Below are 25178 nucleotides of genomic sequence, written 5' to 3'. Positions count from 1 at the left end.
AGTTCTCCTTTAAAGCAAATCTTCACTCAGGATCCCCCAATTTTTTTAAACCCCCGCTTATCTTGTTGCCAGTTCTACACAGTTAAGTCACTCACCCACCCAGTGGATCCAGTGGTGTCCTGCCTGTCTGATTAAAAAGGAACACTTTTTAATCAGAGTATAGCATCAAGTCAATTAAACTCCTGGGATATTGATCTAGTCAGTTAAGTAGCAGAGGGGGTTGTTAATCAGTTTCAGCTGCTTTGCTGTTAATGAAATAAACATCAGGAGCGCTATATGAGCAACAATGAGATGACCCCCAAAACAGGAATGGTTTTACAGGTGGAGGCCACTGACATTTTTTCCCCTACTCATCTTTTTCTGACTGTTTTTCACTAGTTTTGCATTTGGCTAGGGTCAGTGTCACTACTGGTAGCATGAGTCGATACCTGGACCCTACAGAGGTTGCACAGGCAATCCAACTTCTCCAGGATGGCACATCAATATGTGCCATTGCCAGAACGTCTCAAGAGCATGGAGGAGATTCCAGGAGACAGGCAGTTACTCTAGGAGAGCTGGACAGGGCCGTAGCAGGTCCTTAACCCATCAACAGGACCGGTATCTGCTCCTTTGTGCAAGGAGGAACAGGATGAGCCCTGCCTGAGCCCTACAAAATGACCTCCAGCAGGCCAGTGGTGTGAATGTCTCTGACCAAACAATCAGAAACAGATTTCATGAGGGTGGCCTGAGGGCCCGACATCCTCTAGTGGGCCCTGTGCTCACTGACAGGCACCATAGAGCTCGATTGGCATTTGCAATTGAACAGCAGAATTGGCAGGTCTACCACTGGCACCCTGTGCGTTTCACAGATGAGAGCAGGTTCACCCTGAGCACATGTGACAGATGTGAAAGGGTCTGGAGAAGCCATGGAGAACTTTATGTTGCCTGTAACATCATTCAGCATGACCGTTTTGGTAGTGGCCCAGTGATGGTCTGGAGAGGCATATCCATGGAGAGGTGCACAGACCTCTACAGGCTAGACAATGGCACCCTGACTGCCATTAGGTATCGGGATGAAATCCTTGGACCCATTGTCAGACTCTACGCTGGTGCAGTGGGTCTTGGGTTCCTCCTGGTGCACGACAATACCCGGCCTCATGTGGAAAGAGTATGCAGTCAGTTCCTGGATGATGAAGGCATTGATGCCATTGAATGGCCCCCACACTCACCTGACCTAAATCCAATAGAACACCTCTGGGATATCATGTTTCGGTCCATCCGATGCCGCCAGGTTGCACCTCAGTGATGCCCTGGTCCAGATCTGGGAGGAAATACCCCAGGACACCATCTGTCATCTCATTAGAAGCATGCTCCAATGTTGTCAGGCATGTATACAAGCACGTGGGGGCCATACAAGCCACTGAGTACCATTTTGAGTTGCTGCAATGAAATTTCAGCAAAATGGACTAGCCTGCTGCAGCATTTGTTGAGGTTCATGGGTTGATAATTTTCATTTCCATCAAACGATGGGGCATCCTTACGTTCCTAACACATTACCCAGGCCATATCAGTATAGATATCCAGCATGAGATTTTTTCCCCATTGAGATCTGATGTGTTTTCAAAGTGTTGTTTTAATTTTTTTGAGCAGTGTATTATCCACTGCTTTATGTGAATGAGAAAGCAAACTAACAAGGACACCTTTCAGTCAGTGCTTGATCATCTAGTGAAAACATTGTGACACTCTCTAACGTGAAATGTGGTTTGAACCCCTTTTACATGGGGCAGACTCAGGGGTGGACTGACCATTTGGAAACTCGGGCACTGCCCGAGGGCCCGGGGTCAGTATGGGACCCCATGAGATGCCCCTGTTACCTTTTTCATAGGCTTTTTTGAGTTTGGGCAAGGACACAGGGGCCCCATGATCCCCTATTGCCCAGGGGCCCCATGAGTTGTCAGTCCACCCCTGGGCAGACTGCATTTTGATCAGCAGGGGATCTGTCCGCTGATCCTCTGCTGATCACAGTAGAGTGGGCGGATGAACCTCCCTGTCTATTCAGTTTATACAGAGTGGACATGGACATAGCCTGCTCTATTCTATGGGCAGCCAGGAGTAAACAGACTCCTCCTTTTCATTTACACCCAACTGCCCTCCTATCCAATCCACTTAGATGGAGGAGAACAGGTCCCCTTCCATTTTTTTTGCTGAATGGATCAGGCCAGAGGTAGGTAGGTGCAAATGGGCACAAGTCCGTTTACACCCGTCGGTCTATAGGGATGAATGGACCATCCGGTCAGGTCCGACAGCAAACCTGACTGGTGGACCTGATCAGACCCTATATGTGAAAGGGGCCTAAACAGCTAGAGGTTTGCAGGCTAATGGTACTATGAGTAACACTGACACTTTTTTCTAAAGTTCATACGAGTTTAATATGGTTGAAGTACTGTATATAGTACAGTATATGTATAATTTTATATTAACTTTATTCAGAGTCTGTTGGGTCAGAAACAAGGGTACTGCCACTGCACACTTCTTTCATAGCATGCATAAGATCCCTGTATTCCTCCTTTGCTTCCTGCTGCATCATGACACTTCAATGGTGAAGGGCAGGAATGGCATTTTGTGCAAAATAATAATGCTGGGCAAAGACTGGTCAAAATAATGGCAGCTGCATTCCCTTTCAATGTATTGTAGCACAGGCCACAAAAAATTAGCATTAGAAGTTCAATAAAAAAAAAATGGCTGCTCTGCACCCTTGAGGAATGGCAGGAGGTAAAAGGTTACATTTGGAGTCCAGAGAAATAGCTAACATGCAACCTTGAGGAGGAAGGAATAGGAACATTTGCAAGCCCGAGAGCATGGCTGCTATGTGCCCTTTAGGAGGGGAAAAAGGATAGGTTTGCACTAGATGTCTATTTGCAGCTTTGAGGAGGAGAATGTGGAAAAGGACACATTAGCATCAGTCTAAAAGAAAGAAGTTACTATGTACCCTTATGGTGCATGCTCTTTGATACCCACTTGTCTCGTTAGGATGCTGTTCCCACTAATCTTTGTGGCGCAGAGTCACGTGTTTCCTCATGCATGTGGTACCCAAATGTCTGGTACTTTTTTTTCCCATAAAGAGTTTTATTGAAATAGCTTCACAGATACATCCAGAATATAAATGAACAGATGCAGTACATACTGTATATCTAGCAAGGATACAGACAAGAAAGAAAATATTATCCACAACCATAGAGATATGTGCAGTGTAAGGAAGTGAGGGTTAACTAACGCAGGAGAACTAGACGAAAAAAAACTTCAAGATATCAAGGTTCCACAAAAAAGATTTGTACCATTCCTGTAAGGACTTCTAGTCCCAAGGCAAACGCTCTTATTGCTGGAACTTTTAACACAACTGATACGTTGCAGGCAGAAGCTACAGATCACAATAGTGCTGGTGCTCAATATTTTGTGTCCTGAGCCACAATGTGTTTGTCTATGGCTGGTTTCCGGAATGAACCTGTACATCTGCCTGCATGGCAAGGAACTTGCTATGGCGGCAGACGGAAAAGGAGGGGCCAAGAGAGCCGGCGGGGGACCCCAGAAGAGAAGATTTGGGGATGTTCTGTGCAATATGATTGCACAGAACAGGTGAGAATGTCATGTTTATCATTTTAATTAAGGAGAATAGCTTTTAATAATGCTTTAATCATGACGGCATGAGTACTCAGACATACAGTATGTCTATTCAGTCTAGAAAAGGCTTCCTGATGAAGAACATAGGAAGTATCTTGATTGTCAGAATTTCATGTCCCCACAGGAGAGTCGCAAAACTATGAATAATATTTGCATTCACCTTATCCCACATTGGATTGGTTAATAACTGAAAGATCATTTTTTTTCTGGGTGAATGAAGAATCAGTAATTTAGTTTTAGTTTATTTATAAACCTGAAATCATTACTCTGAAACCCATTGAAATCAAAGGGAGACAATTTTTAGACACCAGTAATGGCAATTTCATAGGTTAATAGACACATTAGTGTTCAGCAGGGAAATAATTTTATCAAGCAGCTTAAAAGGCAATATTGAAAATACAAAAAAAAATTAAATGTTTGAGGGATGTCTTAAAAGAGAAGTTAAGGGTTTTTTTTTTTAGAAATCATACTTACCTAGGTGGATGCAGATTTGGTCTGATGCTGCATCTGTCCCACACTGGCTCTAAGACTGAGAACTGAGTGATCAAAGCCCACTGATCGCTCAGTTCTCAGTGCACCGCTCTCTGCTCTGCCCCCCTTCCCCCCCCCACTTACTAGAACACTGGGCTGTGGAGAGGGCAGGAACGGTAAGAGCTGGCTTAGGCTCACAGTGGATCACTGAGATGCTGAGCCAAGTTCTAGTCCAGGGATTTGGGTGGATCCCAACTTAAAAGTCGGGATCTTTCTCCAGCCTGGACTAACTCTGTGACTTCAGCCAAGAGAGGACTTTAGCCTCAGCTGTCGGCTGAAAATGGGTCGCAGGAGTTCTGGACAAATGAGCTTTGGCTGTATTTCTCCTTTAAGCTGTGCATGGTTTTAAGAACATTACCTTTCTGGGGAAGCACCAGCAACACTGTGTTGTGGCATCATATAAATTGCATGTGTATTAATTGAATTTACTTTTACAGTATTCATTGAATTGAAAACAGCAGAAGCAACCTAATATACAATGCTCAGCATACATTAGTACACCCCAACAGATTTGACAGAAAACCTTTACTTTCCTTTCAGAATCAACGTTTTCTATGGGACACTTTACTGCAAAATACTCCCACAAATGCAGGCCATTGATTGCAAACAAGATTTGTTCATTTGCACACACAAAAAAGTATTTTTCCTAACAAATTCATTCAAGACCATGTTGCAAAAATGAATACACCCAATGAAAGTCTTAGGAGGAAAGCTAAATTTTAAACAACAAAATTCTTATTACCAAGAATTCAACTACAGGTGAGTCTAATTATTCATTAAACAGGTGTCCAGCAGACAGTTGATTATAAAAGGACGTTACTTAACAGAGAAAACCCTTCCCATTTCAAGCTGTCAGCAATGGCATCACATGGAAGAGTAATGGCACAAGGTCTGAAACAGAAAATAATTTATTTACACATGAAAGGTGATGGCTACAAGAAGATCAGCAAAGCTTTACTTATCAGGCAGAATACTAAAGCAAAAGTGATACAAAAATTTAACAAAGATGGAACTGCAACCATCTCACAGAGATGTCCAGGCCATCCATGGAAGTTAACACCTTGACAGGAGCATCTTCTGATGAGAAGGGTTGAAGAAAATTGCCATACAAGTTCACTGCAGTTAGCTAAAGAAGTAGAAAGGTAAACTGAGGTGATTATTTCCCGTGACACAATACGGCTCACACTGCACAGGTATGGCATGCATGGGTGTCGTTCATGAAGGAAGCCTCTCCTTAAACCCATGCACAAAAAGCCTGCCTAGAACTTTCCAGGGCCCATGCTGAAAAGGAAAAAGCCTACTGGAACTCTCTACTCTGGAGTGATGAGACCTAGAGAAATGTTTTTGGAACTGATGGCTTCAAAACTGTATGGTGTCGCAAAGGTGAGGAGTACAAAGAAAAATGCATTGTGCCTATAGTGAAACATGGTGGTGGCAGTGTCCTCCTGTGGAGCTGCGTGAGTGCTGCTGGTGTCGGGGAGCTGAATTTCATTGATGATATCATGAATTCACAGATGTACTGCTCTATATTTAAAGAGAGGATGATACCATCACTCCATCGTGCACTTTTCCAACATGACAATGATCCAAAACACACATCTAAGACCACTGTTGCATTTCTGAAGAAGAACAGGGTGAAAGTGATTCAGTGGCCAAGTATGCCTCCTGATTTGAACCCAGTTGAACACCTATAGGGAATTCTGAGGAGACAAGTTGAGCATAACTCTCTAGCCAGCATCCAGGCTCTAAAAGAGGTCTTTCTTGAAGAATGTAAAAAGATAAAAGTTGCAATATGTTATCAACTTGTTCATTCCATGCCTAGAAGACTTGGTGTTGTCCTTCATGGAGGTCATACAAAATACTAGATGCAGTAGGTTTTGTTGTGGGGTGTATTCATTTTTGCATCAACTAATTTGAGTAAAACTGAAGATTTTGTAATCTAGGTTATATTATTAACCTTACTTTCATGTAATGAGCTAAACAAATGTTCAATAAAACTCGGTTTTGTCAAAATTTTGGAAATTGTCCTTGTGTTCATTGTGATATTGATTAAAATCTTACTTTTCAAAAGGGGTGTACTCATTTATGCTGAGCACTGTAGTTAATTTCCACTAAACAAAATATTTATTAGTTTTAGAGAGGTTTTTTTTTGTTATGCCACAGTCAAAAGCCAGAAATATTTCAAAGCAGAATTTCTTGAGCAGTATGTGTTCCTGTTTAGCTAAGATACAATTTCAGTGGAGAAAGCACACAGATTTTCATCTTGATTAAACAAATAACAATGTGTTTTAGGCTAAAGACTGAAAAATTTAACATATTTGCATATTATTTTTGAAAACATTTTAAAGGTCTGCTAATTCAGAAAGAAAGAGAGACCAGGAAGATTTCATGTAAAAAAATGTTATTTAGTTCCTAAGATTATAGATGGAAAAATGTACAGATTTGCAGCACACATTTTTGGATACGATGCAATTTCTGAGGGAGCGAGAAACAGATTGCACATAGAACTAAAAAATGATTGCATTTTTTAGAAGACTGAAGGTGGAAAAATGTTACAGATTTACACCACAGATATTAAACCTTCATGCTGCGATTTCTGGGTGAATGAGTCTGCACATTTCATCTTTAAATAAAAAAATTAGTAAATTGGATCAGGGACTGAAGAGAGAAAAATGTACACTTTTGCACCACAGACTGCAGTTTCTTAGGCAGAATTTCTTGAGCAGACATATTGCATCTGGAAATAAAAAAAATATTGTCTGTTTGTTTCAAATGTAAAGGAAAAAGTGTACATGTTTACAGCACACCTTTCAGCCCTGGTTCACACTGATATGGTGCGGAATTCGCAGCATTTACTGTGCGATTTCCACACCGCATCATAATCACACCCCGTTCATGCAAACCGGTGCGAGTGTGCATTTTAAGTTAACAACATCCTGAAAGCGGTCCGCAAAACGCAGTGCAATGTGCAGAATCGGATCGCATAGGTGTGAATACCCATGCAATCTGATTGTAATGTGGACAAAATAAGGGTCCTGCACATTTTTGGTGCTGGTGTGGTGTGATTAGAGTCATACAAAATGTATGGCTCCAATTGTACCACACACAAATCGCATGTGATTTGCACAGAAATGTTGTGTAGTTCCTGTGCGAATCACATGCGATATACAGCACTGCATATATGTGAACCCAGGCTTAAGCCTTTATTGGATAGGCCACAATTTCTAAGGGAGCAAGCAAGCAGATTGCATGTAGAATTAAAAATTAAAATGGAAATATTATAAATAATTAAAAATTAGTTGGAGAAAAAAACAATTACATTCAAACTTGGGGAGCATTAAATAGCTCAATAAATAACAACTGTTATGGGGATATCAGGGCTGAGTCCACCAAAACTAGATATCTGACTTTTGGGTCTCTGATCTGTTTACTGCAGGGGAAATGGACCAAATGTGGCAGGGCTATTAGGACGCCTCTCTCTTTTTCTCTTACTGTTTGCTTTTTTGCAGGAGCAGTGTAAAACTGGGCAGGGTAGAGTGCAAGAAGGCAGAGTAGAATTTGAGAGAAATTAATTTCCTGTAATCAGACTATATTTTTATGTGAAATATATAAAATATAGTAAAACTTTTATTCTCTTATATGGTAAACTGAGACCCTGAATGTTTAGGGAGATAACTTTCAGTGACATCAGAAATAAAATAATAAAAGAATAAAAACTTGGACTTCTAGGCTGCAAAGCTGTCACCTATTATGACACCTGCTAGATAGGGGTGGGTTGGCCAGGAAGGTAAAGGAATCTAGGGTGAGAGAAAGAAGTTGGATAGTATGGGAGGGGGAGTTGGGGGTGGTGTACAGAATAGATAAACTGTGACAACGTGGGTTCTGGTGAATTTTTTTTTTTTTAAGGGAATAACATTACCCTCAACTGCAGTCTCAACCAATTTTTGTAATTGCAAATGAAATTTGATCACTTCCTGTTGAAAGATTTTCCTATATATTTGATTGTTAGTAAGAATTTTGAGGCACATGGTGCTGGTATTTTTTCACATTCATCAGGATAATACTCCCCAGACTCATGGTACCTCTGGTTCACACCCAAGACATCATCACGAGGTGGGTAGGGTGTTATGAACAAATGAAAGGTTCAATAGATATATGAGACAGACATCATTTTACTGGATGAGGTGTGTATCCAAAACCACACCTTTGTAAGGTATACTATATACAATTGCACAAGCATCTTTGAAAAAGTGTATGTTGTTCAACGAAATGTGGTAGATCAGGGGTGTCAAACTGGCGGCCATCCACCTGTTGCGATTCTACAAGTTCCATCATGCCTCTGCCTTTCAGAGTCATGCTTATAACTGTCAATCTTGCAATGCCTGATGGGACTTGTAGATTGGCAACAGCTGGAGGGCTGCCAGTTTGACACCCGTGTGTTAGATGAACGATCACATGTGCAGTAAAAAAGAATATGCAGTAAATGAAAGACCTATATCTTCTGCGGAATGAATGAATGAATGTTTATATATACTTTGGAATTTCATACGTAATTTGCTAATGTGAATTGTAATATTGGTTGAATATTTAGATTTTTAGTCTAATCCCTGGTTGGTTTATACATCTAAATATGCCTAAAACCAGAGCCACCATTCCACAAGCCACCTTTCTCTCTCCCCAAAATTTTAAGTGCCCCCCAAACCCATACCTGGTGTCTCTCAGAGGGCTGCTGCAAGCACAGAGGCTTGGCTTATATCTGATGGTGTTACATTTACACATTAGTTTTCATGCTGAGCTTAACCTGGAAAACATATTTGGTCTACTGGAAATGTCAGATGTGATGTGAGAAGATACAGAAATGTTACTGTATGTGACTGTTATGTGCAAACGTTACACATTTGTGTCATGCTACTGGATGGAAGCAGACATCTATCTCTGGCTGCCACCCAGGAATGTTAGGTAACCTGAGCCACACGGGGAGTATTGTGTACACAAGGAGACACACTATGGATATGGCATGAAGCAGAATATACCATGGTAGATCAATGCAGGCAGGGCCAGACTGATCACACTCTGCACTGAGGAGGAGACTGAAAATGAATAGGGTCAGATTGGTGAACAACACAAACTACACATGTATTTACCCTAAAAAAAAGGGGAGTCCCCAGGGCCGGGCATTTTTATTGTTATCACACCATGTGTACATTGTTTGGATCCTATATGTAGCACTGCCCCATTAGGGGCTGCTGATGAACTGAGTCCCCCTGTATTCCTGCACAGCCAGGAAAACTGCATTCTCCACACAAGCTTGCATTCAGAGTCAGAAATCAGTCCTTGAGTGTTTTTTTTTGTTGTTTATTGAGGCAATTTGAACTGGGATAGGGTAAGTGGGGTATACGATGCCCAAGGGAACCAACAAATGTCCTTTTCTTCTGCATCACAGTCTCTGTTGGAGAGCTAGCCAGCGTCTCCTTGATGTACCACCCCAGACCCTAGATGAAACTTTCCTCTTCACCCAGCAATCTGGAGGTTTTCCTGAGCAGAGGATCGGGCTCCTGTTCCTTTAGATGAATGAACAGTCACTAGTAGGGTAATCTAGTTTCCCACCAGAGTGCTCCTTCCCCTATCCGCCCAAGGGGTGCAGGTGTATTCACTCAGATACTCTCCTGTACTGCTTGCAGGTTGGCTGCTGCTACCAGGCCTATCAGCTGGACTGCTCCTTCCCTGCCATACAGGTGGTCCTTGCTCAGGGGCCCATCGAGCTACATGTTTTCCGCCTTTCCAATTCCAGGCTCTCAGGCAGGCCCCATACCATTAGGCCTCCTGGCAGCCTCCTTCCTCACTCCTTCCTTTCTCCACACACCAACTTCCACAATCCCACTCCTCTCCTCTTCTGCCACTGAGCAGGCTTCAACATCTTTTAGGGAGTCCAACCCCTTGCCAAGCTTTATGTTGTGGATTGGATGAGGTCCCTCAAGAGTGCAGCTAGCCACTCCTCAGATCCACCCACTGCCTCCAAAGCCCTCCACCAATAGCCTCAGAGCAGCGGGAAATTCCAGAGGGGCTGACCTGCATAGCCTCTCAGCCCTGACCATAATTTGACCCCTCTGGCTATTGAACCTGAGCTGCTAACAACTCCTGTCTAACCATTAGGATCTAGCTTCCCTAGCTAAACTAGGAGGGTGCTACATATAGAACAATCAGGAGTGCAGAGGTACGCTTCATTCTGTGCTCCCACCCACTGTACCTGGGCTATCCTGGCATCTGCTCACTTACCCACTTCTTGCACATGGGTGGACTACTCTAGGAGATCTCTGGACTGAAACATGCAAACACCACCTTCTCTTCTGCCATCGGGGAGCCTTTTCTGTATGTGGGAAGATGTGTACCCAGAATTAGGGGCGTATCTACCATGAGGCAAACAAGGCATTTGCCTAGGACACATAAGCCAATCTGATGCCCCCCAAAAAAGCCACCGCAATGCTGCTTTACTCGAGACAGTAATCAAGTATTAGTGTTACGTAAGTCCGACATCGTTTCCGCTTGTTCATCCGCTGGCGCTACTGCCCCCTGGTTGCTAGGATCGCCTGGCTTCTAGCAACCAGTGACATCACATCACCTAATGGAGAGAGAGGTCAAGGCCCCAGCATTCAGAGTGGGGGGGGTATTTTACTTTCTCCTCCTCTGCACTTAGTGATTAGCCCCACCCACCTACTCCAGCATCTGCGGAGGCATTGCTCTGAGGGAAGTGAACTGGATTTGAGTCTCAATTCTGAGTTTCTGAGGTGAGGCCAGACGCTGGGGATGGAATCATTTGTGTCATTACTGAGGGAGCCAGGCTGATACCTATACAGAGAGGACGGCAGATGATCGACAGCAGAAGACAGATGACACCCTCGGAGGGATGGGAGGAGTCACATCCTTAGATTTCAGGAGTTCATGCTAGGACTTGTAGTCCTTCACTTTTGGGGGACATAAACCCCCCCCAGAGCCAAGGATATGACACCCCTACTCTCCCAACTAGTGAAGGACTACAGGTTCCATCATTAACCCATGAGATCTAAGGAGTCACATCCTTAGATCTCAGGGGTTCATGTTGGGACTTGTAGTCCTTCCATTTGTTGGGGTCACATCCTTAGATCTCAGGGGTTCATGCTGGGACTTGTAGTCCTTCACTAGTTGGGGGGTGTCACATACTCAGCTCTGAGGAGTTCATGCTGGGACTTGCAGTCCATCAATTTTGGGGATGTCACATCATTAGATGTCAGGGGTTAATGCTTGAACTTGTTGTCCTTCACTAGTTGGATATTGGAGGGCCATGTCCTCAGCTCCAATAGGTTCACGCTGGGACTTGTCTGCACTGCTTACACTTTAGTTCCTGGAGGCCATGGAGGTATAAGTTCCCCAGGGGCCCTGGATAGTCACATTGTCCTCTCCCAACCTTTGTGATCATGGAAAACCTTAGACTGTTTTCCTCGATCCATTACTCTGCCACCACTGGCTCCAATTTAGATGGAGGGGGGCCACCAATTTTAGTCTTGCCTAGGACAGCACAAAACCAAAACACACCACTGCCCAGAATATCAGACATGCCCTGCAGCTCCTATCTACTTACAACTTTGGGGAGGTATGAGGGACACAGGAAAGTGAACACTGCAAACACAACAAGTTGCTCCAATCAATTCTTCCGCCATGACTGCCTCTCGGGTGCTTAGGCCTCATTCATATGGGCAATGATGCCTGTATAGCATGAAGGGGTTATTTTTTTTCTGGTGTCTCAACTTCCATCTGCAGTGTGTAAACAGTCCATTGAAGTCTATTAAGATGCAGCAGCTGCATGGACACATCTGCCAGTTCTAATATCACAGGCACGTGGGTCTGGGTGAGCGAACAGTGTGCATTCAGGTCTGCTCACCCACCAACCTACACCTGCCACTGCGACTGTGCAGCTGCTGCATCCTAATAGACTTCCACAGGCTGCCTGCACACAGCATCTGGAAGTTAAGACTCCACAAAAAATGGCCCATTAATGCTATAAAGGCATCATCTTCCACATGAATGAGGTCACGTCTACTGAACTGGAAGCACCCGAGTACAGGACTAGGGTCAGTAGATGCCAGCCCCCAAAAAACCCTGCCAAACACAAGTCACTCTTTGGGAGCACCGTTGGATTTAAGTTTGGAATATGATCTGACATATGTGTTATATTTCTTCCAAGCAGATTGCTTAACTTCTATTTTAAAAAAAATGCTCCTTATTTTGCCTTACTAAATAAGCCAGAAAGTGTTACTTTTTGTACATTTTACAATAGCCACTCAGGGTGAGATCTTTTTTTAAATATCTGAATCTAGAGTGACAGCACAATGTCATAATACGTGTTGGGTATGTTACTGTTAATTTCTTTGCATGGTACTTGAAGAAACAAAATATATATTTAAGCAGCACAAGAAACAAGGGTTATTCTTCACAAGATTGGTCACAAGAGGCAAAGAAGTGTTTGATAGTCTAATTTAAAGATTAAAAACTGAATGTGTAATGAGATTCATAAATTATCATTCTGTTGATAAGAAGACATTTATTTTAAATTATAGTTACCAGGATTTTCTTTTTAGCTTGTTATTTAATAAAACATACAAGAAAATAATATTTTTGACATCATGGGCCAGTGGGACAGAAGGCAAAAATATTTTGAAACCTATGACTCAAACATTTACTAAAGAAGTCTTGTTCTGGACATTATGGATGTGGACATTAGGGATGAGCTGTAGGTTCATGTTGAGCATGAGTTTAATCCGAACCCTAGCTGTTTTCAATTCAGAAAATGGTGAACTAATGAGATTGTTCACCACAATATCACCCATTACCAAACATGTACTTTCTGGTCAGTGAGCTATGCTCAAGTGGCTTGGAAGGGCCAACCATGGGGGTATGCCACTGTGCCAGTCCACTCTCCCCAAAAACAGCTTTCTTAAGAGCCTTTGTTCAGTGTGTGTTGCACCAGATGTGCAGTAGTTGTGGAAAGCTCACAGAAGACAGGAAATATTTTTTAAATATATTGTTCAGATTTTTTTTTTAACATATAAAAAAGTCATTTTAACATATATTTTTACATATATTTGTAAATGCATTCCAAAAATGTAGATTTGTGTTTTTTTAAAGACATACAGTATATTTGAAATGTATTTTTAAAAATATTTTTCATATATTTTGTAATAAAAACACATTTCAACATACAGTATATATATAAATATTTATTGAAATATATTTTTAAATATATTGAATACAGCCAAAATTGTAGCATTTCAAATATATGTCGATATATTTGGGAAGAATATTTTCAAAATATATTCCAAATATATTTTTCTTCCATATGGGACAGTATATGCTTTGCACACTGCTATAGGAATGTGCAAAGCACACATGCAGTGGTGTTGATTTACTGAACAAATTGGCTGTCTACTTTGCAAGGGATTTTGCGCCACAGCCTAGTGAATGAGGTGAAGATCAGCTGATTTCCATCATCCAATCATGCGCAAGTAAAATGCTGGGTTTTTAAAAAAATTTCTTGCACATTATTATGTATGCTTCGCCTCATTCACTAAGGTCTGAAGAAAATTCTCTTTCAAAATGCCATTTTCCTTGCACAGTGAACTGCCTATTTGCCTTTAGAAAATCAACCTGATTGAGTTTGTTTAGTAAATCAGCACCACTACATGTGTGCTTTGCACATTCCTATAGCAGTATGTTTGGCACATGCCTTGAGCAAATTTTGCAGACATAAGAGAGTTTTTTTTTGAGACAGATATATCTTTTTCTGTTTTTTCAGCAACAACTTCAGTTGCTGTTTGGCTGTTGTATGCCCCCCATTTAGCTTTATAAGGGTGCATTTTTTATATTTCAAATTTGCATCTTTTTTTCTTTCAGTTACAAAGATGGAGTTTGAGGTTTATTATTTAGTAAATGCATTTAAAGACTGGGCACATACTTATTTAGAATGTATATGGGTTTGGGTGCATGTATACCCAGCTTTAAATTACATATACAGACAAAACTTTTTATGTAGCTTTGGATAGAGTAGAGAGGGATTAATATCTCTGTCAGTTTATTGTCTGTGTCTGAGGCACAGCAGGAGGTGAGATAAGATCAGGCAGTTGCCCCAGAACAGTTGTTGGAACAATTACCCTCACATCCTGTCATCCTGTGTAAGTGACAACTGTAAAATTCTGTATTTCCTCTCATCAGTAGTATGGATAGCAAAAAAACTTGACAGGGATTCTGAATCTTCTATACAATATTCAAAACAAAAACAAAGTTTTGGCTATGCAGTACATTACCACTTGCCCTCCAGAGGATTTAACCCCCTTCCTGACCAGGCCATATTTTGAGTTACAGCACTGCGTTACTTTATGTGACAATTGAGCGGTCATGCAACGCTGTACCCAAATTAAATTTACATCTTTTTTCCTCACAAATAGAGCTTTTTTTCAGTGGTATTTGTTTGCTTGTGCGGTTTTAATTTTTTGCACTATAAAGAAAAAACCCCCACAATATTGAGAAAAAACAATATTTTTTACTTTTTTGCTATTAAACATGTCCAATAAAAATGTCATAAATTTAGGGTAAAATGTATTCTGCTACATGTCTTTGCTAAAAAAAATCCCAATATGTGTAAATTAATTGGTTTACGTGAAAGTTATAGCGTGCACAAATGGCGGTATATATACTAGAATTTTATTTCTTTTTTTTTTATTAGTAATGACGGCGATCAGCGACTTATAGCGGGACTGCAGCAGGCATTCTGACACTGGAGGGAATTGACTTGGTGTCACTGGCATCCCCAGTGACACCAATACAGTGATCAGTGCTAATCAAAAGCACTGACACTTTACTAATGACACTGGGCGGGAAGGGGTTAACATGTGGGGCGATCAAAGGGTTAACGGTGTGCTGTTTCACAGTATGCTGTGTTTGTGCTTTCAACTGTAAGCACACTGATTTGTATGGCAGTTCTCTCCACCGTCGGAAATACTCGGCAATCACTAGGTGCCGGCGAGTAATCACCGGCCGGGACCTGGTGATTGACAGCCAAGGCAGCGAATGGCGGCGTGGGTAAGGCGCGCGCATAGCTTCCATGCGCCCCCTACCCGGAACTGCAAAATTACATATATATATAGATATATATAGATATCTATATATATATATATATATATATATATATATATATACGCGATTTTGCACACCTGTGCCACCCTGTAGCAGTATTTCTGCTATAGGGCGGATGGGAAGCAGTTAAAGAGAAAGTGAAAACAAAACAATTGTAACTGCAAAACGCACACTACCAAAGTAGGTAATAATACACCCAAGCAAAGTAGCTCACATGTAAAACCACATATTTATTAATCCCATATTTAGAGAAAAAGCGATATCTGCAGACAGTGAATATCACACAACCACTAGACATATAATTTTAAAAAATGTGAAAAAGCTATCCAGATTGCAATGCTTTTTACATATAGAATGTCGCAATGGACAATAGTGAGATAAAAAGGTGCTGGTATATCCTATACAAGGAACAATCTATAGACAATCAAGTCATATCATACATAGCAGAGCCATCAGTAGTGATGAATGGTCTCTAATCATAATTTATATCATGCAATCTGCAGCTGGACGTATAATATGGCTATAATGAAGTGATTATCCCGGACTAGTGGAGAGCAAAATTGTATAGCCTTCAAGTAGTAAGAGAGTCAGTGTTCTCTAGTTAGGACCTAATAGGTATCCAAAGATGCATTGAGAATGTACATGGAAATTATACAGCTTTGAATCGTATCATACTGTCCCATGTATAGTGATGGTAATATCCGAGGGTAATAGACCACAAGGTGGACCGTGTGTTAGTAGAAAGAGGAAAGGATAGTATGACTGCTGGCAGTGTATGGATCATAACAGCATGAAATCATGGATGGATGGATGTTTCACACACTTACTGCTATCAGGTTTCCGAAGTGCAGACAGTTCAATTGCTCTTATGGTCTCTCCTTGGGCGGTGTCTCCTTAGGCCATACGTTCAGCATTATTATAAACCTTTTCACAAATATAACTCCTATCTCTTAATATCCTAGTCCAAAATAATAATAATGTCCACAATATCAAAAATCTTCAAAGGTTCTATAATGTGTCCAACTCAATTCGCCAATCCAGATCCAGAAAACCTCATAAAAATTAAACTAAATATAGTGTATTACCTTCATATAACATTCAATAATATATTAGTGACGCGTTAATCATGCACAAAAAATTAAATTAAATATTTTCCAGTGTACACTCTGGCCAACGTGGGAAAACACACACACAAAAATAAATAAATAAATAAAATATATAAATAAATAAATCCACACAACACTCAGTGAAACTCAACACATCAAAAAGTGTACTTCAACACATCAAACACTAGTGCAGTGTTTCTCAACTCCAGTCCTCATGGACCCCCAACAGGTCATGTTTTCAGGATTTCCCTCAGATGAAACAGCTGTGGTAATTACTAAGGCAGTGAAACTGATCAAATCACCTGTGCAAAATAATGGAAATCCTGAAAACATGACCTGTTGGGGGTCCATGAGGACTGGAGTTGAGAAACACTGCACTAGTGGGATTAAATGCTATTACCCTCTTGAAATCACAACAAGCATTTCAAGATGTGAATAGTGTTTGCTTGTCAGCTTCCAATGCACATCACAGGTGAAGTGAACATTCAGTGATGCCACACACTAGTGGGATTCAAGGCAATTACCCTCTTGCAGCATAAACCAGCATTTCAGAGTATAGTATACCTTATCAGCTTCCACCCTTCAGGTATACCCTTTTCAATTTCCCCAATTCCTCATGGAGGTAAAGAAGAGATCCATCAGTAGAATAATAACGGTATCAGACCACAATTTAATAAAATTCTTACATAGGGGATTGTAGATCCGTCAATCAGTCCCAGCAGTTCGTGTGCTGAAATTCCAATAATCAAAATGGCCATGCCACTCCTTCCAGTTTAGCATCAGACGGCACATCACTGACGCGTTTCGCCACTCCCGACTTCTTCTCGAGCGATCCCTCACTGAATGCTCACTTCACCTGTGATGTGCATTGGAGGCTGACAAGCAAAACACTATTCACATCTTGAAATGCTTGTTGTGATTTCAAGAGGGTAATAGCATTTAATCCCACTAGTGTGAGTTGCTCACTTCATTTTTTGATGTGTTGAAGTTCACTTTTTGATGTGTTGAATTTCACTGAGTGTTGTGTGGATTTATTTATTTATATATTTTTATTCATTTGATTTTTTTTGTGTGTGTTCCCACGTTGGCAGGAGTGTACACTGGAAAATATTTAATTTAATTTTGTGTGCATGATTCACGTCTCACTAATATGTTATATGAAGGTAATACACTATATTTAGTTTCATTTTTTTGAGGTTTTCTGGATCTGGATTGGCGAATTGAGTTGGACACATTATAGAACCTTTGAAGATTTTTGATATTCTGGACATTATTATTATTTTGGACTATTTTTTGGATTAGGTTGTTGGTTTTGAGACACGTTTTAAAAGGGAAAATTTCTGAGCGGGTATTAAGAGATAGGAGTTTTATTTGTGAAAAGGTTTATAATAATTTACTTTCAAGGGTGAAAGTGTGACTTTTCTTGGGGTGTTTTGGTGAGAGTCTGTTGGAGATATGTTCGGCATTGCCGTCTTTGTCCACAATAGGGCGCTGTCCAGGTCCCATTTAGATAGTTTGTAATGCGCCTTGAAGTGCTCTCCAAATATTCTGGGAAAAGTTGTGATTGCACCAGCATCCAAAGATGAATCTCACTAGTCCGGAATGCCGACCACGTGGGACGCTACTTCTGGGTGTGATGACATCATTGCGTTGATGCGTTTTGTCTGCCAATCAGTGCAGACTTCTTCAGAACCAGAGAAAGTACACTGCATCTGAGCACCACAAAGCAAAAATACTATTTAATTTATTTTTAATATTCAAAGCAAACTCATCCATCCGTACATGTCTCCATGCTTTATTTTGCTGAGAAATCACTTTGAAAAGCACCCCATAGCATTTCTGGCCATGACCATCTTGAGTAGGGGCAGATGATTCATGTAGCATTGACTCCAGGCATACATGCAGGAGGGTGTGTTTAGCTGAGAAAACTCCTCCTCCCCTCCAGAAGACTCCTGGGGTGTATGACATAATTTGCCTAGGCAAGAAACCAGGAAGTACCTAATGAAACATAAGAAAAGTAGTTTAAAACAAATAAATATGAAACACTTTCCATCTATTTACTAATTCTAGCAACATAAGGATTAAAAATAGTCAAAGTTGATTGAGAGAGTGAGGTTTTACTTTAAAATACCCTTCAAAAAGTTATATTTAAAGTATTGATTTTTAATGGCTAAATAACTGCATTAATTGGTGTCTTTATTTGTCTGAAGTTCAGCTTTAATCTAGTCACTGACATACTCAGCATAAACCAGCTACTGTACCTAATTAGTGAACTGCTTTTCTTGATAAATATTCTTTTTAACTTTTCTTTTAGAAACTGCTAAAGGACCTTCAAGAAACTAGAAAAGACAAATGTTGTTATTTTTTAAGACTTGATGTGCACAGTATATGTTCTCTGCAAAAGAGAAAATCATATAGAAATGTATTAATGTATTGTAAGTGGCTACTTTGAGTTTTGAATTGATTGCTTCATAGGTCTATTGTGAAAATATGTCAGGTGCAAAAATGAATATTCACATAGTGTCTAAAAAATAAGTGCTCTAAACAAGTGTAACTTAACTCATGAGTGAAAAACCTCATAAAACATATTAGTGTTGTAATAACCATTCAGCATAATATTTGTGTTAGTGCCACTCCTAATCAATAATACATGTGATCGTGCCAAATCACTAAAGTAAATGTATTGTCCAATATCCAAAAAACAAATATAAAACAGTGAAGTCCAAGTGATGCTTAAATACACATGCAATGTGTTAACATGGTGTCACTCGTGAAAAATCCACTCTTCCACTTTGGCTGCAATGCCTCCTCACCTCCTTCCTACGACCCCTAGGGGCCAACAAGCCTTTAGGATCAACTTGGATCCTCAGCACTCCTGGATGGTACCTCTCAGGTTATCCTTCTGTTTGTCCTCCTCCACACCTTTCCGCCTCACGGAGACCTCTACTCCAATCCTCTGTAAATCCTCACTCTCACAATGGTGAATTCAAGAAAAGAAATCCTCCATAGTGTAGTAGTTAAAATACCAGCATTTTATTTATAGAATAGAAAGTCACTCACATTGTGTACAGCGTTTTTCTTCTCCCCTGCATGGGTAAAATGGGGACCCAGATGAAGTCACGAGGTACGTGACGTAACGCGTAGGCACGCAGAGACGCAGTTTCCGGAGTCCCGAGTGACGTACTTCCGGTACGGGACGCCATTTTCCTAGAGCCTTACATGAGTGCAGTTTACCCATGCAGGGGAGAAGAAAAACGCTGTACACAATGTGAGTGACTTTCTATTCTATAAATAAAATGCTGGTATTTTAACTACTACACTATGGAGGATTTCTTTTCTTGAACTCACCATTGTGAGAGTGAGGATTTACAGAGGATTGGAGTAGAGGTCTCCGTGAGGCGGAAAGGTGTGGAGGAGGACAAACAGAAGGATAACCTGAGAGGTACCATCCAGGAGTGCTGAGGATCCAAGTTGATCCTAAAGGCTTGTTGGCCCCTAGGGGTCGTAGGAAGGAGGTGAGGAGGCATTGCAGCCAAAGTGGAAGAGTGGATTTTTCACGAGTGACACCATGTTAACACATTGCATGTGTATTTAAGCATCACTTGGACTTCACTGTTTTATATTTGTTTTTTGGATATTGGACAATACATTTACTTTAGTGATTTGGCACGATCACATGTATTATTGATTAGGAGTGGCACTAACACAAATATTATGCTGAATGGTTATTACAACACTAATATGTTTTATGAGGTTTTTCACTCATGAGTTAAGTTACACTTGTTTAGAGCACTTATTTTTTAGACACTATGTGAGTTGTCACTAGGTTTATGTACCTAATTTATTTATTCTAGTTGTTTTCTTATGTTATCAAGCGCTACACTATTATATTATTTATTTGTACACTGTTTGTGGGTATCAGTTAGAGTGTTAGCGGCTGTTAACTAGGGAAAGGGGAGGGTGGTCCATAGCAGCGCAGGAGGACTCCCAATATAAAAATGAATATTGCAACATTAATTTTGTGTGCAGTGTTAGTTACTGCTATTATTTGCAAAGCTTGCACATAAAATATGTTTTGAAAATCTATTTAAAAATTGTATTAACTGCTGGTATATTATTACAAGGTTATGAAACTCCACGTTTATGAAAAGTAAACCACATTATCTCAGAAGACAAAACATATTCTACCAAGAGTATATTTATTTAATTTTCTGTTAATTGAAAGTTTATATTTATACAGTAAGTAAGAAAACAGCATATCGCAACATAATATGTTACGCTCATGGGAGTGTGGTGGAGAGAAAAAAGTATATCATAAAGGCAATATAGTACAAAAATTATATGCTATGTCATGTAAAGTTTTCACTGTACAAGGTGCATTCTAATATTCTCCTTGTGTCAATGCACAATTGGAAAAAACTGTATACCTTAGGGGTATATTATAGTATTGTATGGAAATAAAGCTTTGCTGAAGTGATGTAATATAAGAAAGAGGAATTTAATAGTAACTTGAACAGCATTTAAAGGTCAAGGGAAAGAATGGGTGTGAGGGGGGGTGGGAGTTGGGGAGCAGGTAGGGAATGGTGATATAGGTGGATACTCTCCTGTTGGATCTTCCTTGTTGTTTCGCTAAATGTTCGTGTAGAGTAGAATTGAGATTTTGGCAGCAGAGAATGGGATCTTTGGATAGAGTCATAAGTGTCCATGGAATACAAACTTTACTGTATATAACTGGAGAGTTATTCAGTTAAGCAGTCATGTAAGCATTTGTAGAGATTTATTTTAGAATGTGTTGTAAGTTAGACACCTAGCTGTGGTTAGGACCTGGTTAAATAGGTTAGTAGGGAATTTGGTCATTCTCAGTGTGGATGAGGTCTAGGGGGACTGACTGCCTGAGAATATATCAAGGAGAGATTGCGTGATCTTCCAAAAAGGCTGTATTTTAGGGAATTCCTAATAAATGTGATATAGGTTACCTATAGAACTGTTGCATCTCCAGATCGTAGAGGGGATTGTTGTATTAACACTAATAAAAGAAGGGGACAAGAGGCACCATAAACTCAAAGTATCGCTGAATGTACATTATCTGCCAAGTAACCAAAAACCAAACATCAAAAAAAGGAGGATGTGAAAAGGGATTCACAAAAATAGCAGTTACATAACATAGCAGTTACGAACAGAAAGCGGTACTCAAAAATTGTTCAAAAATTATGCTTTATTACAAAATTGCATATGTAGACATTTAGGTAAATAGCTCAGTTAGCCATCACCACAAGATGAGACAATACAACAAAGTATGGCCTAAAACCAATAAGTTAAAAACAGACGTCATGACCGGTCATAAATATAAAGTGCTGTAAATGTAATGACACTAGGTCTAGTACATAAGCAGCACTGACACACTGGTTACCCCGCCATGTAGAGGATGTGTTCAAAAAATTGCACCGTAGGGCTAAACATCAGAAATGCAATACTGCATATGACAAGTATATAAGTATCAATAATAGATGGATTCAGGAAGCCAATACTAAACCTAAACATTCAGTTCAGGAAAATGATCAGAGAGAGACTATAGCAGTGTAAATGCAATTCTCCTGACTGTGTAACACAGAAATAAGTAATATTCAAAATAGGCACTGTAGAGCAAAATGAGTGATAAAATCTTAGGTAGAGACAGTCATGTCCAGAGTAATGGAATAAAGTAAACTTTGTGACCATAGTAATATCTCCATATAGCATCCGCCATCTATAGTTGAAGTGGCAGGGCCCTGGCAATGTAATATAGGGATTTTTCACCGCCAGCGTGCGGGCTATATGACTCCCTTATTATGAATCTGTAGTGCAGAATGTAGGGATATCCATGCCGTATAATGAAAGTAGGGTGCTGTACACCTATCAGGAGATGTAACATGATGTCCCCATCCTGTAGTGAATAAGTGACACGAAGAGAGGCAATGTGGTTGTCACTCACACTTATGACCGGTCATGACGTCTGTTTTTAACTTATTGGTTTTAGGTCATACTTTCTTGTACTGTCTCATCTTGTGGTGATGGCTAACTGAGGTATTTACCTAAATGTCTACATATGCAATTTTGTAATAAAGCATAATTTTTGAGGAATTTTTGAGTACCGCTTTCTGTTCTTAATGTTCTTGTGAATTCCTTTTCACATCCCCCTCTTTTTGGGGATTGTTGTATTACCTGTGTGAAGGAGTTCTGGGGAGTAATAACAATGGTAAAAAAATGTGTATTATTTTTTCTTATATAAGGAGCATATTGATGTTTTATTGGCTTTATTTCAAATATCGTTCCATTCCTCAAAATCTAGAGTAAAACCTAGAGAGTTTCTTCATTTAACCTTCTACTTTTGTGTGGGAAATAGGTCAGTTTGGAGACTATTGATGTCTGATTTAAGATGATATATGATATTGGCGTGTAGGTTGTTCTGAACACATTTCTTCAAAGGAAATCAGCCTGGCAAACGGTATTTGGTTGATAATGGGTTGGATGCAATGGTTAATTAGTTTGTAAATAAGGACTTTGACAGAAGGTTAAAAGTGGACTGTAATTTAGCTAAAGTGAGAAGTGTGTTGTTTGTTTTGCCCTGATACGATCTCAGAAACAAGTTAGAAAGTTGTAAAGTCAGGGTAGGGAAACCCATCAGTCAACGCTGGTGGGTAGCAATGGTCTATATGTGAAAGAAATCATTGGGCACATCAAGGATAACTCATGGGGGGGATTTACTAAAACTAGAGCTCTCAGAATCTGGTGCAGCTGTGCATGGTCAGTCAGCTTCTAACTTTAGCTTGTTCAATTAAGCTGATTAAGTTGACAAAAAAACTTGGAAGTTGATTGGTTTCTATGCAGAGCTGCACCAGGTTTTACACGTTCTAGTTTTAGTAAATTTCCCCCATGCTGTTTGGTTTTAGGATATGTCTTTTTATTTCTGGTGTGAATTGAGGAGTAAAAGATGGATGTTGTTTACCATAATAATAAGTTGATACTGGCTAGGGTAATCCAGAGTCTTTCTATTTCCAATAACCTATCTGAGAGATTAGAGAGTCGACCACAAGGTCAGGTGATGCAGGTGGATTACCAGATAATAATTATCAATATCCAGGAAACCTAGGCCACCTTGTGTTTTCAGTGTGAGGAATAATTTTCTAACTACTCTGTGGGGTTGATTTACTAATTAAATTTAGGCTGATTTGCAAGGGAAGTTGCATTTTGCAAGGGTATTATTCTGACACCTTAGTGAATGTGGTAAATCTTATTTGTAAAAAATAATCAATCATGTGCAAGCAAAATGAAAGAAGAGAATGTTTGCTTACGCACAGGTGAATGCTACTAAGCAAAGTGAACAGTCTATTTACCTTTAATATATCAACCCCTATGCCTGCTGTTACTCCAGTTAAATTTAGGTAAAGCTTGTTGTAATGCTTTAAGGTCATTGAGAATAATCTTAATAGACAGTGTTTCATAGTGGTAGATCAATTTTGGTATAAGTACCATTGTTGTATATAGTTTATATATAGTGGGTTATAAGCACATGTTTGAAACTTCTGCAATACAGATAAGTGAAAACATCATGGCATGGGGCTTTCCCGATGGGTAATTGTTTTATCACCTGATCTATTTCTTGCATGGTAATAGATATGTTGAGAGAGTCTAAATCAGTCTAGATAACTATAATTTAGGAAGATCACACCAAGAAAGGTAGGATTGGAAGCATTGAGTAAGTGTGGGATCTTGGGTGTTGTATGCCAGTTCATATAGATTATATAAATGGTTGCAGTAGTCTTGAAAAATAGTTGCTACTTTGGCAGGGCTAAAGGGTTCAACACAGTTTGTCTTTGATGGAGTGTATAAACTTGAATGTGTCTTCTGCTTTACGTTTAAGGACAAGCATTGTGTGGACATTGTTGCCTCTTTCATAAAGCTTTTGAACAAAATACACAGGCATTCTGCATTCTTTTTCTGCCACTGCCAAATAAAATTGCTGTTTGTACTCTAACCTAATTTATTTACCAGAGATCTGAGCTGGGTAATGAGTTGAACTATCTGGAGGTATCTTTAGTTTGGAGGATACTGCTATACAGTGACCTATGATTACTGTTTAGTTTGCTTCCCATTATGTGCTAAGTTGTTGGACTGAGCCTGTATTAAGTAAAAAATACTGGTGTAGTTCAACTTCTAGTTGTGATTCACTTGTCTCATTTTTGGTAGCTATTAGCTGAGTTAACAATAATATTGTCTGGGTGGAGAGGATATAATTTATTTATTTATTTCAGGTACTTATATAGTGCCATACCTAGCGCTTTACATATATATTATACATTCACATCAGTCCCTAACCTTCAAGGGGCGTACAATCTAAGGTCCCTAGCTTACATTCATACATACACATACTAGGACAATTTAGACAGGATCCAATTCGCCTACTAGCATGTCTTTGGAGTGTGGGAGGAAACCGGAGTACCCGGAGGAAACCCACACAGGCACACGGAGAACATGCAAACTCCAGGCAGGAGGTGCTGTGGCTGGGATTTGAACCAACGGCCCTAGTACTGCCAGGCGGAAGTGCTAACCATTTAGCCACTCTGCTGCCCCATAATAATATATAATCATAAAGTTAATTCAACTGGGGCAAGACCTGACCAAGTTAAGCGGGCTATATGGATGATATTGTGAGGTTGATTTACTAAAACTGGAGAGTGCAAA

Source organism: Staurois parvus, unplaced genomic scaffold (assembly GCF_062004578.1).
Source record: "Staurois parvus isolate SC_StPar_1 unplaced genomic scaffold, SC_StPar_1.0 ptg000017l, whole genome shotgun sequence".
NCBI classification, from domain to species: Eukaryota; Metazoa; Chordata; class Amphibia; order Anura; family Ranidae; genus Staurois; species Staurois parvus.
This window is presented reverse-complemented; position numbering follows the sequence as displayed.